Genomic DNA, 15573 nt, shown 5'->3' with positions numbered 1-15573 from the left:
GAAAAAGTTTCCATTTTTAGTAGTTGTTGTGAAAACGGAATCAAGAAAAGAAAAAAAATCGGCCAATGGGGTAAGAAACGTGAAATAAATTCAGATTAAATTCACACCGGCAGATCTTTTTTCTTGATTAAAGCTGAAACTTAATTTTGATTATTTATTTATTTATTTATTTTATTTTATTTTTGCTTCTCAAGTAATTGTTTCTTGATTTAAGAATGTTTAGATATTTGAATTATTAAATAAACTTAAAGTTAAATAAACAAACAAAAAAAACATGTAAACGTATTATCTAGTACTAATCTGCACATTCTCTTGGACAGTCATATAGACAATCAGCACGATTAATACGGTACATTGATTGGCTTTTCGGTTTTGTAGCACGATGCCTTTTTCAATTTTTGTGGTCTTTCAATCTCTTTTGGTGCTATCTTAGCACCAATCTCTGAAATATGGAACCGAAGGCACCCTATAGATAACAACATGTATGGAGAACTCAAGCTATGCTTACTAAAGACCGAAGCACTCCGCTAACAACAGGCTACGGTCTGAACAGCCTGTGATGTGGACAGTCACAGAACTGACGATTCTTGTTTTGTGTGTGGAGAGAGTGTCGCACAGCACACATGGAACAGTACAGTTAAAGGGCCAAAAATGGTGCAAAATCAATAGATTTTTTTGTTCACCAAAGAACCTTTCAGTGAATAGTTCCTAAAAGTGTGAGGAACATTTTAAAAATCTAAAGAACCTTTTTCCAATAAAGTACCTTTCGTGGAATAGGAAGGATGCATGGATGTTAAAGATTTTTCATGGAACTATAGTTGCCAGTAAAGAAACTTTATTTATAAGTGTGCATGGTTTAGTGGTTGCAGGATCAAACCCACCACGGATTTCCCAAACTGAAGTTTGTGAGGGAATAATTTAAAGTTAATCATTAAATCATTAAACATACATTTAAATAAGCAAAATAAAAAATGATAAAAATAAAATAAAAAAGATCAAATATTGAATTTGTATACCGGCATGCCATGTGACATTACCAACATTAAAGAACTGTGAATGTGCAGTTATTAATATTTAATATAATAACTTGATATTTAATAAATAATTTTAATAACTTAAAATATCAGTGGGTACTTAAAATAAATATTGGGTTTTTCAAGTGACAAAAAACGTTTGGGAATCCCTGACTAAACCCTGGATCTTGTCCTTATAATATGTGTACAGTAAACTTCTTTGAATAAAAGCATCTACTAAATGTCTCCTTGCCTATAAAAAGGAGTAAACACTCAACTATGATGTTATATTCATGACGTGTTTCTGAGAAACTAAATTCCCAAAAAAATGTCTACTTTTACTTACAAAACCTAAAATAACCTTCATTACTCGCATAAAACATGCCAATGGAGAAGACTGACATGGTCAGTCATGGAAATTAATATAATGGAATAGAATATCACGAATAGAAACTAATTTCATTTAATTTTAAATGACAAATGTTACCACCTTTTTTTCTTAAGAGATACATTTGAGTTCATTTGAGTCTCATTCAAATCTTTTGACATTTTTTGTCATAATGAAGAATTAGTACGATTCGCATAGATTTGTAGTTTCAAGGGTCGGTATATCTGGCATACAGATTGAAATTCAGCATTTTTTTTTTTACTTCTAAATTAATAATCCATGTCAAATAAAAAGTCATGGATATTCATTGATCAAAGGTGTTGGTACCATCTGGTTCACAGGTGAGACACTTCTTATGTCCTAAAAAAACATTTCACTTTTAACACCAGAACCTGTGAGCGTTTTCCAGAGCATCATTGCCAGCTCGAACCCTCTGCCTTTGATCTGCTGCTCCAGCGGGGTTATTTTTCTGCCTATATTTTTATTGCCTTTCACTCCACGGTCTTTCTCTTGTCATTGTTTGTCCCGCGGGTTTTGAATGGGTAGCATATGGAAAAATGTCTCTGTTTTTGTTTTGCGACTGAGCTCAAAGTCAGGAACATTTGGTGATCTCAGCACATGACCACCATACGTAGCACCCCAGTACCACCAACATTATTCGGTCATGGGTAAAATTGGTTTGGCAAAGAATTTATTGCATGATCTTATATGCATTTGTTTTGCAAAATATGAAAAAATGTAACTCTGAGTATGTCCATGTGTGCCGAATATGTTGCTTATATTGTATGTCAGACCCAAGGTATTGTCCAACTTTACCACACAGAGCAAAAACAAGCAGAGAGAGCACTACAAATGACCCTTAAAATCCAAACTCAGTCTTTAACCTCAGTTTGCATACATGCATATGGGCTCTAGGTGGCAGTGTTGTCATGCTGGCAGCTTGTCTCATCTTACCCTGGGTCTATTTGCAGTGGTTCCAGTTCTCTCACCATCAGCCTAATGAAGTGAATTCTACAGTGTGGCTGAAACTGATGACTCTATCTGCTCTGTTACTGACGATTTTCCCTGGCTTTCTGAAGTCGTGAACACTCAAATCCAAAGTAACTTTGTCTATTATCATAAATGCGCCCTATACAGTTCTTTTATGTGCACTCATTGCCAAATTTTATATTAATTTTATTAATTAATATTAAAAAAAAAATCTGTTATCCTTGGTCATTGTGATTGTTTCTCTCTCTCTCTCTCTCTCTCTCTCTCTCTCTCTCTCTCTCTCTCTCTCTCTCTCTCTCTCTCTCTCTCTCTCTCTCTCATGTCACGATTCCTCGATTTAATTTGTCTATTAACCGGCAAAATACCAGAAGTGCCACATTCCACGGTCGAGAATCCATGACCGATCAGTTAAACATCATAATATAGCATATTGCTATCGTGATTCAGTTAAATAAATGTATGCACTGCAGGTTTCAGGGTGAAGCGCGACACTTTAATTATTTACATACGTGCAGGTTATACGAGTTCCTTCCCTCAGAGCCGCTCTATTATTCACAGTAAATGTTGCTCCACACGAACACAGTCTCTGTATGAGTTGTTTGTTTGGGCTTCCAAAAATGTTTCATGGGAAGTTGCAATGTTATCAGTTAAATACATGGAGCTCGTCATTTGCTGCCAGTTTGGGTGGCTTATAATGTTCATCTGGGTAGGCCTACGCAATACATAAATACATGTTTCTAAATTTGCGAACTGTTTAACACGATTTTAGAAGTTTGAACCCTCGCTCTGAGTTTGCGTGTTTTAATATCCACATGTTCTTGTTTAAGAAATTACAGTGGCTGTTGCATTTATATCGACCAAATATGAAAAATTAAGTGGATTTTTTTTATTTTTTTATGTTGTTTGGCCAACATTAAACCATGATTTGATCATGATATATGTGTAACAACAACAATCACCAGGTCGTTGGCGCCCTCTGCAGGCATTTGTTATAATTCGTAATGTAGGTAGCCTATCAAATAAGTTGATTGTTTAAATTATGAATATTTCATTATGTATTTTTTAAGTGTTGTTCAATAAAGCCACTTGCTTATGACATTTATTTTTATACTAATTATTATTGATTCATTGTTATTAGATGCTACCTTTGTATTTTAAGTCATTTTAATGGTTATTGTTCACTTATTACCACAAAAGATTATCAGATTACTCGATTAATTGTCAAAATAATCAACCATTAGTGACACCCCTAGTCATAACAATATGAGCAAGAGCAGTGTGCATGTATATCCGTAAAGAGGTGAAAAACTATGCATTGTTCTTAAAGGTGAAAATTGAATGTCTTGTTTGTATGAGAGTTTATAATCTGACATGAGATGGAACTGTACGTTAATAGCTGATTATTCATAGCCATAAATGAGTTTGTGTCTGAGAATGCATGTAATGTTTAATTCTATATGTTTATTTAATAACGTCTAGTGTTACAAATCTTGCATGTAGTTCAAGATTAGTCATTACACAATTCTGCAGACTTTGCACATTCAGAATGGCGTAAATATTTTTTTTAATGGACTTAATCATGTTCTGTTGCACCCGTGTGCATTTATGAAGCTAAGGAGAGAGAATGAAAAAGCCTGAAAGACATGTGAAAAAGAATGAGACTATGAGATAAAAAGAGATTGTACCCGGGTCTGGTTTGCTATAATGGTTGCGTGCAAAGGGTTTCACTTCAAGGCATGAGGGAGAAAAAAAACAAAAGAGAGCAAAATAAATGAGGCAAAACGCATGACAGACAACTGCGAGACAGGCACAATTAGAATCATTATTGAGGCAGCAGAGATCAGAGAGGTGCAACATGGCCGTCCTGCTGGGCTCTGGCACGCGGATGAATAAGGTCATGGTCACTTCAGTGAAGGTATGCTGAACCTTCTCCTGATCATCCCTACTTAATCCCTCTGGACCTTCAGTTAATCAACCAGCACACACACAAACACACTCATGCAGACTTACACACTCAAGATTTAGTCTTTCTACTGAAAGCTGCAAAGTCAAATCTGACCTTGGGAGTTGTAGTTACTCTGGTTTGGAGGCTGTTTTCACTGTACGTCTTGTTTTTTCTCTAATAACACATTGAAACTTTCCATTAAGCACTCTTGAAATTCATAATTTAGAGATTTGTACTGTAAAACCTCAATTCAAAAGGCTCAATGGGTGAGTTGAGCAGAGTTGATTAAGTAAATGCAGCCTTCAAAAACATTAAATCTTACTGACCCCAAACTTTGAACTGTATACACATTTCTATTTATTTATTACGTTGTGAAAACTGACCAAAAATATTTGGGACTTTAGCATTCACAGGCATATTCAGATTTTCATTTCAATAAAATGCTCTGTAGAATGAAAATGTCTTTTCTAATAATACCTGACAGCAATAGCAAGTAGCAAATCATGATTCATGGCTGTGAAATTAATCACCCAATGATGATTTTTTTTTTTTTTTTTTATACAAAAGAAGATATTTTTGAAGAATATGGGTAACCAAACAGTTGATCCCCAAACAATGGACCCATTGACTTCCATAGTATTTTATTCCATACTATGTCAATGGGGTCAATCACCTGTTTGGTTACCCTCTTCAAAATATCTTCTTTTGTGTTCAGCCGAAGTAAGAAATTCATACAGGTTTGGAACAATTTGAGTAAATCATGACAGAATTTTCATTTTGGGGTGAACTATCCCTTTAAAAAAAACTTTTTTTAAAGTGCTGCCACTACTTTTTTTGATAGAAAATATTTAAACACAAATGAAATTAGCACCCAAGAAGCGTTTTTGTGAGGTTTTTATGGTTTTGATCTGAAACAAACCCCTAACCCTATAAACTTCAACTTTAAATATGTATTTTTTACAATCTTGTGTCAAATAAAATGTGTAAAAAACTGGATGCTACATCACCATAACAATGCTGTAAAAACTCTGAAAACTTTAGAAAGCACAACCCGATCTCACGGGAAAACGTACAAATTCTACAAGGTGGCTAATTCGTACATATTTTACGAATTGCCCAATTCGTATGAATTCATACGAATGACCTACCCCTGACCCAGCCCCTAAACCTACCCATCACGTGGGTTTAGACAAATCGTACAAATTCGTACGAGTGAGGTCGTACGAATTCGAATTAATTAGCCATCTTTTTATCATTCGTACGAATTCGTACGAATTGGTCGTGAGATGGTGTTGGAAAGCACATACCAACACCTGCACTCTACTCGTTTTTCTTTGAGAAAATGAAAATAAAAAAGTACTATACAAATGATTTAACTGATAGCCATATGATTTGACTCCAAACAAGTGCCTATAACTTTGCAATGTTTCTCTAGGCAACATCAGTTTGCTGGTGACGTCTCCATTGTATCTGTCTTTCTCTCAACAGACACACAGTCTCTCCTGAATTCGACCCGCACGACTCCCACATTTAGATATGCTCTGGAATCTTCTGCTCGAGCAAGTGGACTAATGCATCTCCGTGGAAACGCTCGCTCGCAGATTGATCAGGCATTACAATATCTGCTCTCCCCGCCGTCGCAGTCAGAGAGCCAAAGATTCGACTCATCTCAAGCACGGGGGAAATTGGCAGTGAAGAGCATCTTAAGTTAGTGTCAGTGTTAGGGAGATGATGCATAGTCATTTCAGTAGACAAATTTCCCTCTGCATTCAGATGAGGGTCGATTTGCAATTCCCAGTTCATTTAATTTCCTCTCAGAAGTATCCTACAGTGTTAGAAGAAAATGTTCTATTCAGAACCTTGAAGAGTTCTGTCAGGAGCATCATATTTAGAACCTTTTAGGGGCTCCCGCCACTTTATGGATTTAGTTTTAATTCATATAGTTTTAATATAAATTTTAAACAAAAATGAATGAATTAAGCATCTCATAAACATATTTAATACTAGAAACATTTGAAAAAGAAAAACAATTAAACATGAAAGTATTATTATTATTAAGACAGAACTTTTTTTTTTTGGCAAAAAGGGTTCTTTAAAATTGGGGCAAGAACCCTAGAACCACACTGATCCTTTCTAAATATACTTAAATACTGTGCCGAGTGTGCTATTACAAACAAATATCCTCGGGACAATGCTGACCTCAAACACAAAAAGTATGGGAAATGAGGGAAATTTAAATAATCCCCCCATCAGTAACTATTAATGTACAACAGATATTCAGAGAGGTATTACAAACACGCAGGTCAGAAGCATGTTGGAGAGCGTCTCCCATTCTGGCCCCCAGGGCTGTTTATGGAAATGCAGAATTTAATAAGCTCTTCTCGACACCTTGTCACTGACGTGTGTGTGTGTTTGTGTGTGTGTGTGTGTGTGTATGCGTATATGCACCTGCATTAGCAACGCTCTGTTGAATAACTCCATTATGACAGAATGGAGTGACCTGAGTGTGCACTGTCTGCATTCTTTGAATACTACAGAATTACTTGCATTTCACTTGAGTTCTGTCACAACATCTGACTGTATGTCATGCACACAGAAAAAAAAAAACACAACATTTTTTAACATTTGCCATCAATGCAAATAATTGTAATGGGGAAACATAATTATTCAATTGCAGTCGTGCATCTTGGAAACAAAGACTTTCTACAGTAAGTGCTGTGGATTTCTATTTCTGACAAAGCAATTTCTATTTCTGACAAAGTAATGCCTGCAATGGAAAAAGCACAGTGCTTTGACTCACTGACACACATCAATAAACCTTTTAAGATGGAAATAAGTTTCTAATCATTCTTGTAAATCGATAATCATTTAATACCGCATATGAGTCACTTGAGAGAAATTTGGTTAAATCTTGTATTCCTTTTAAAACATGGTCTAAAACTGATACCAAGATGATGCACTGTATCATATACCAAAATTCCTCTTTCTCCTGATCCCAACAACTTTTTCCAAAATGCCATGAGGTCGAAAAAGGCACCACATAAAGAACAACCAATTTGTTTGAATTTTTCCCTTGGTTTTTATGCTGCCATTTTGGCAAAGGCCTTCTTGAGAAATAAAAGATTAAAATCTCACAGGAATTCTGGGAAATATTTAATGGATAAAAGTTAAAAAAAGAAATTACAGAAACATTTAACTGCCTGGACTTTTGGCTAGAATTTCAGGACATGTCCAGAAGTAAGTTAATCAACAACTTTGTTTTCATTTACATCTAAAACAAAATCTGTTTGTTGTAATTACAGCTTTTCTTGTTCCTGACCGTCTCTTGGCTGATTCTACACTCAAACCCATCTGCTGTTCACCGTTCCGCCACATCCGAACCCGAGCAGACCCAGAAACAACCCATCATCCCCAGTGGCCCTCGTTTCATTGGCCCACCAGGCTTTTGGAAGATTGATGATCAGTCGGTAAGTTGCCACAGCACCAGATTTGCAGAAGGTCTGGATTCACTGGTCTGGTAAAGGAAGGGCAGGAATAGCTGGGTAATTTGGCATCACTTTAGCCTTTATTCGCTGGCTGGGCCAGCAGTGTTGGAAAGACAGTCATGCATGTCGGCCCAAAACAACTGCTGCCAAAGAGAACCAGATGATGATTTTATTTATGAGAAAAAACACCTTTTTGTTATAGTTACAATCAACTTGAGTCAACAAAAACGTCTCATTCTGAAATCTGAAGTTTTGTGACATCTACAATTACAAGTACAATAAATATAATATTGTAATAATATGATGCAGATCAAACAATTTTGGACATAACAGCAAACCACAATTGATTTGAGTCATTTTGAAAGACAATTCATGTAGGCTGGTTTTAAAAGGGCTGCTATTAAAATGTGTAATATAATAAATTGCAGCCAAAAAGAAATAAGCTTTTAAAATTTGGAAAGTTTATGGCATGTTATTCTGTCTCAGAACTATTGGATGTCTTTAAAAACTGTATAAGCGTAAAGGGTTTACACTTACACTAACCCTACCCCGAAACCTACCCATCACAGAAAACATTTGCCATTTTTAGAATAAAAAACAAACAAACAATGTTTTTTAAGCCATTTGGTTTTCAAGGACACAGGATATGTCCTCGTAAACCATGTTTACGTTGTAATACCCATGTCGTTTTACACATTTGTGTTCTCATAAACCATATATACAAGAATACACACAGAATAAAGGGAGCTGTTGAAGGGGCTATATGCAGAATTCAGAAACCCTTGTTATTAGCGACACCGGTGGCCATTAAGTGAAATACAGCCAGCAACTTATTGCTCATGCTCACACTCGTGCACATGTAACGTACAAGAGACTGAACCTGATTCAATGCCCCAATATACTCATATGTAAATATGTGCTGTGCGCTTTTAATAACAATAGAAATGCACAACAACAATGACAGCAGTGAGAAAACAGCAGTTTAAAAAGTATCTGAACATAGCGATATGGATATATTTGCACAAGCTCTGCAATTCAGCGACATCATGTCGACAGATGAAGTAATTAAAATGACACAGTTTTGACAGTTTCATTATAAAGTATATTTGAGACTATAGATCTGGCTATGTGAGACTATAGTGTAAATTAATCCCGTTTCTTAGCATGACACATTAACATTATAGTACAGAATAGCTCTTTCGGCTTTATCCTGAACATTGTATAAGCATTCGTTTCATGTGTCATAGAACGGAGGAGAGGCTCTCAAGAGAGCGCGTAACGGTCACATCCTTTTCATTTTCCCTGCAAAAACATGGGAGTCCTTCACATAAAAATCAGTTCACAGGCTTTCATAGCAAACCTAGGAATTCAGGGAATGTCAAATTTTTTAAGTTTCGTTACAAGCTGTTAACACATTGGCAATAAAAAAGGCGACACGTCAATTCTTACATATAGCCCCTTTAAGTGTTCTGTCAAAGTAATTTCAGCAGATTATGACATACCAGTGACAAACAACAACTTTCTCTTTGAAGCTCCGTAAAAGAACGACTGGTAAATAAAGTACATCTATCATCTGTCAAATGTCTGACAGCTGAGGCTGCGGGTGGCAGGTGTGGTTTCAATACATCTTAAATGATAATCGTATGTCACTTAAGTCTCTGTATAGGTAGTGGTTAGCGGCTAAAGATCAGAGGCCGTTCACAAAACATTTTATCTTACCACTAAGAGTTCTCCTAAATGGCAGTACAAGTTCTTAGTTAAGAGTTTACTCTTAAAACCTATTTACAAAGGTGCTGTCAACATGCCTACTAACTATGCCCACAGTGATTGGCTGAAAGGGGAGGGGTCTCTGTCAGTGATTTAATCATAGAAATATTGTAGAACCAGATATCATGTTGCCATATTCAAATAAAGGTTTTCAAATAAAAATGTTGCCATATTCAATAAAGATTTTAAAATGTAGGCTAAGTGTCACTATTAAACAAGTATATGTTCAGCTAATTGTCAGCCTCTTACATATCTTCATCTTGTGAGATTGGAGAATTCAAGCGACAAATTATGTTTAATAAACAAAGTTTGGGAGAAGCACGTTCAGATCGTGTATTCAAACAGCTTGAGAAGAGGCATATATATACACAGCCAACTCACCTATACCTCAAGTTTTCTGAATCCCTCCGCCACCCCGACTCCTCTGGGGAGATCTCTGGGTTTGGGCTACTTTTTTTGTTGCCATTTTTGCCTTTTTATTATGATAGGACAGTGAGTAGACAGTAAGCAAAGTGGAAGAGATAGAGGGGGGACGTGATCAGGAAAGGCCCATTAGCTGGAACTCGAACTCGGGTCACTCAATGTTTTATTTTCCATCATTCAATGCATTTTGCCTGTATAAATGAAACTTTATGATGTGCCGTCGCAGATTAAAGTCTATTAATCAAAAAATGTATTGCATTTATGTAGAAAAGGCTCAGCACCCAAGTCTCTATGCCTATTGCCTCAATGGTGTACAGTGTATTTGGGCGGATTGCCAGTAACAGACATTTTAGGATTTTTTTGTGATTTGGTCTTAGTGACTTTTTACAGATTTAGGATCTGGTTTTAGCGCTGAAATGCTTTATGAAATACTCTTTGAACAAAAATGTAGGACTGACACGGCCATTATTTTTAAGAGTTTCTCCTAAATTGACAAGTTAGGAGCTACTTTTAGCCGTAAAATATTTTGTGAATATGGCCCCTGGGCAAGCAACCCAAAGTGGGTCTACTTGGGAAGGGTTTGTCCATTCAATTACTATTATGGCCAGCATGAGAGTTTTTGGAACAACTAAATGGCTAGTGGCCAGAGAGAGTTCAGCCAGAATGGCTACTATTGTGATTTCTCTTGAGTTGACACATTGTCAGAAGCTTGCCAGTGTTATCTGCACTGATCCACTCTAAAGTACACAGTTATCATGACTTAATTTTGTGCTCCTCCATGCAAAGAGAAGTTGTGGTAATTTAGTTTTGTTGGCACAAAGTCTAGCTTGTGGCTCACAACAGCAGCAGCTCTCTAGATTATATAGACTTCAAAAATATCAATAATATATCAATACACCCATAACTATGAATCAACTAAAATGTCAGACTAGATTAGGTGTTTTCAAACTGGGGCACAGGGGGGCATGAAGAAAATTTAAGGGAAAAATAGTTAACAGTTAAATAAAATTAACCAATTTTGCCATTACCATTTCATTCTGATTTCTAAATTCCGGTCAAAAATCATGAGATTAATCGCAAATAATTTTATTTTCTTTGAGAGATACGATACAAAACAGAACAGATAACTTGGCAGAAAGTGAAGATTTTCCAGATACATATTTACAATGTCTTGACAATGACAGAGGACAATTACAGTCTGTCAAACATTTTTCTATTTCACAGTTAAATATTTTTGGTCCAAAATACTGCTCCATATAGCGGTAAATATTAAATGTCAAACATGTTTGACTGACTGATTGTACTATACAGACTGTACAGACCACGAGCTTGTCGCTGGAAACTCATTTCATCACTCCTGGTTCATGACACTCAGTTAGAGACACTGGCCTTTAATACAGGAGTTGTTAACCTGGTTCCTCAGGTTTCTCGAACTTCTCAAGCAGAGTCCATGCAGTCCTCTCCATCTTCTCTGTGAAGGCGTATCGGTGCTCTGTGAGGCTTTTAAGGAAATTAAATCAATGACTGAACATCAAAGTTGTGTTAAATGTGCTAGAAGGTGGTTCTCTAATGCTGCCCTTAATTAAAGGCTGGATCGATGACCTTTTGTGAAAGGTCTGCTGGAGTCTGATAGCAGCTTTTCTCCATTAAAAGTTTAGTTTCACTAAGACTTTTGACACTCTTCAGTCTCCTGTTTTCCTGAGGGGACTTAATTATAATGGAAAATTGTATTCAATAATCACTGATTTGTCTCAAGTAAATTTCAAGCAAGCAGTGGTGAAACATTACAGTCATATGTCAGGTGAATTATTAATTTTAAATGGTAAAATAAATAATAATTATTATTACAATTTTACTTTTAGTTATTATTAATAATAAATGATTATTATTTATTTTTAATATTATTATTATTAAATGTTTATTTAATTTTTAAGATTTTAAAGTCCCCCTGTCAAGTCAAGTCAAGTCAAGTTTATTTGTATAGCGCTTTTCACAATACAGATTGTATCAAAGCAGCTTCACAGTATTAAATTAAAATAATACAACAAAGTTTGTTTCAAGAGGAATTTATTGATTGATAAAATTAAATTAAATATCCCCAAAATATCCCCAACTGAGCAAGCCAAAGGCAACAGTGGCAAGGAACCGAAAAACTCCATCAAGTGACCTAATGGTGTCCTAAAACTCCATCAGGTGACCTAATGGAGAAAAAAAACCTTGGGAGAACCCAGCCTGTCAATAATTGTATCCCTTAAACTCATCTTTGATCACCAAAATTACATATTTAAACGTTTTTTTTTTCTTTGAAAAAAGTGTTTTTTCCTTGAAAATGTTTTCTTCATGCGTGAAAATAGCTTGAATGTAACTCTACACCCTTGCCTCATTTAGTATATGCGGTTCTATGAATATGCAAATTAGCCCCGCCTCCACTCACTCACTGTTTATCGTCTGTTGACGATCAGACGTTGACGTGATTGGTTACAACTAGTTTGTGACGTCAGAAACACCAGCGATTTCAAACTGCGTTTTTGGTTCACTGCAGTTTTAAGGAGAAAATACTCAGCAATGGTGTTGCAAGACTAAACCGCAATGCCAGGCTGAACAGTGAGGAATATTTGGCCACTGCCAACTTTGTGATGAAACAACATCACTTGTGCCCAAATACAGAACAACCAAAGACATTATGATTAGAAATAAAACATTGACAGGAGAGTAGAATAACTATTCCTGCACTATGCCAATCAGAGATGGAGATTGTGGTCCATTCTTTGGAAATCCCCAATGAGATATTAGAAAGTTATGTAAACGTCAGTTTTTTTGGAGGGTTGAAGGTGGTGCTTGATTGGTATCAGTTCTAATCAAAGAAGAAAACCACATTTGACACATTGAAATTGTAAAGTGAACTAAAAAGTATCAAGAGGACAAAGTCTGAAGACAACATCAGAAACAACACTGTTCGGAGTCGTTGTTTTAGACTTGTTTCTCAAAAAGTGCTTTCATTGAGCAAGAGTGCTTGCAGACCCACGGGGGGTATGTGGGTCAGGACTGTCAGAATCAGCCTGCCTTTACACAAAGTGATGGGTCTTTTGCCCCTTTATGCCCCCTTTTCCTTCCCACCTCGCCCCCTGCACATGTCTCCAGGCCTTGGGGAAAATGTTCCTTTGCCCTCCATTAAGAGTGTTCAGCGCTGCTCCCCAGAACTCTTGCCACTATTAGTCGAGGAGAGCGACAGTAATAGTGTTGAATGCCTGTGGCATGAGGACAATTCCACACAGCAATGGCAGTCCCAAACTGCAAACTCACACCACAGACCTCAGAGCTGCTCCAGATCATCAAGAAAGTTCATGTCAGTCTCCACTGAGATTGACAAAGCATGCACTTTTTTGTTCTAAAGTCTATGTTTGACCATTTCCTTGCATAAAAATTTACCAGGGTAACCATAGTTTCAACCAAAATACCACAGTTTTTAGCATTAATCAATAGTTTTAAGAGATCTTTAAACGAGCTGGTGCTTTCCCTCACACAGCCTTTTCTATAAAGGTAAAGTCACTTTCCTGTTTGGATGTCATGTGCGAACAGGAGCCATTGTTACAATACTGCGAAATCAGCTCTGTTAATTTAATGAGGAGTTGCCAGAACATTGGCAGAAACATTTTGTACTGACACATTTTATGGCTAATTTTGTTCAGCAAGGAGCAGTAAAGACATTTACACTATTACAAAAGATTTTTGTATTTCAAATAAATGCTGTTCTTCAAACTTTATTAATCTGAGAATCCTTAAAATAGATATTGAGTATCAAAACAGCATATTAGAATGGTTTCTGAAAAATCATGACACTGAAGTAATATAAAAATAGAAAACAGTTATTTTAAATTGGAATAATATTTCATAATATTACTGTCTTTGACTGTATTTGATCAAATAATTGCAGTTTTGGTGAACATTTCTTTCAAAAAATTAAATTCTTACTGACATTCAAGGCTTTACAAATATGCATCGTAATATTTTTCCCCATCAAACTGCTTTTCATTTACCAGTATACTAAATAGTTCTAGTTTGAAATTTGTGCAAAATTATTAGAATAATTGTTTTTGGGTGATGGCCATGAAAAAAAAAAATGCCGTAAATTTAAAATGTACGTTTTATAAGCCTGGAGTCAAAAATCATGGATCATGAAATTAAGAGTGAAACAATCCATGTGGTTTTACAAATTATATCAGAACTGCATTTTAGTGCTTATGTGCTAAAAGATATGTGGACAAAAGACTGAAAACTGTTGCGTGCATGTGGTACATTTACTGGAAAAGGTCATGTTACTGCAGTTTAATGGATTTCGTGTGTGAAAAGAAACTTTTCAAATCTTGATGACCATGGTGGTGGTGGCTGTCATAATATCTGTAACTATGGATCCCAGCAACAACTTTGTTACCAAAGTAAGCTTTAGTAAACATATTTTTAATTTCTTCACAGACAAAGACTCTCAATTAACACCAGGAAATGTGTTTGCATCAAAGTACCTGGCATTCTGTTTTGCTTTTATGCTTTTGACAATAATTCGGAAGCCTGGTTCACATTTTTAAACCAAAGGGTTTATCTATCGATTATCCTCACGGGTCTGATCACAACAGACATCACACTTGGTGCAGCTGGCAATAGTCTGTCTCCCCCTCAATGCCATCTGTCTGGTATGGATCCACCGGGGAGAAAATCCTATGTTGGCAGAAGTTTCCCTTTTGAACTGATCTAAGATCAAATTCCCTTTCCACAAACCTCAATCTCAACCACAACAACAGAAACCACAAATCTGACTTCAGATCAGCACACAAAAACAAGTTTCAGCCAAATTAAGAGGCTCATCCCATGCAAACGGCCACGTTACTGAATAGAAATTGTGACCGCCGTCTCACATTTGTGTTTGATGTCACATCATCCGAAGACAGACTCATCCTGCGCTGAGATCAAATGACACTGTGAAGTTTTAATTAAAAACCTTGATTAAAGAAAGACACATTCTGCTTTGAAAGAAGGACGTCAATTTCTCATTACCTTAAATGCACACATCCAAACACACCAATAAACACTGAAAAAGAAGAAAGAGCTACTGAGGGAGTTTGTCTTTGAGGAGGGAGTGTAGAAGTCTCTCTTTGGACTTAATTATGATTAAGTTTATTAATCATTACCCTCAATAGTGAATTACATCACAGGTGTGCTTTAAACCCATACTATGATGCTTCAAACACTAAACTAAATCCTCTACGGTAGTTACACAGAGGATATATGGTTGTGGAACAGTGAAAACAAGTATGTCTTTAGAAGTTTTTCGGTAACACTTAATTTTGATTGTCCACTACTAATAATAAGTAACTTTGCAACTACATGTCAACTAGCAGTCATTAGAGTGTTAGTAAACTGTCTGCTTGATAAAACACTTTATTTTTATGCTCCCCAACAGACATTGTACTGACTAAAAGTCAGTTTTGTCCTCTCAAACAGCAAAAACAAATGCATATAAAAATGGCAAAGAACTCAAGAAGTGCAAAATGGAGCTGATTAAATTCA

This window comes from Leuciscus leuciscus (assembly GCF_965113295.1).
Source record: "Leuciscus leuciscus genome assembly, chromosome: 2".
Classification (NCBI taxonomy): domain Eukaryota; kingdom Metazoa; phylum Chordata; class Actinopteri; order Cypriniformes; family Leuciscidae; genus Leuciscus; species Leuciscus leuciscus.
Note: the sequence above shows the minus strand (reverse complement) of the source record.